The sequence below is a fragment of the Geosmithia morbida genome, assembly GCF_012550715.1.
Source record: "Geosmithia morbida isolate 1262 chromosome Unknown scaffold_22, whole genome shotgun sequence".
Classification (NCBI taxonomy): domain Eukaryota; kingdom Fungi; phylum Ascomycota; class Sordariomycetes; order Hypocreales; family Bionectriaceae; genus Geosmithia; species Geosmithia morbida.
The window spans coordinates 7672-8058 of NW_023336209.1; positions in this window are offsets into that span (position 1 = coordinate 7672).

Sequence of the window (387 nt, forward strand, 5' to 3'; positions counted from 1 at the left end):
CCTCCTCTCCTTCTCTCCCTCTCTCCTCCTCCCTCTCTCTTTTTTCTTCTCGTCTCTTTCACGTCTACGGGTACTGTAAAGATGATACTCATAAGCTCCTATGTGGGTCTCTGTCGAGGAAACGACTAGATTGGAAGTCTTGTTGTTGCCGGAATCGCATCTCCAATTCCAACCAGGGAGGCGAATGGACGTATATGGACGGAAGAGAGGGGGAAGAAGAAGGAGGAGGAGGAGGAGGAGGAGGAGGGAAAAAAACATATAGAATAGCAAAACTCGAAACAGCTCACGCCATAAATGGGCTGATGACCAAGAAGCCGTACGAGTCAAGATGGTGTATCGTGACACCGTGTCAGCTCCACAGTCCAGATCGGATTCATCGCACAGTCT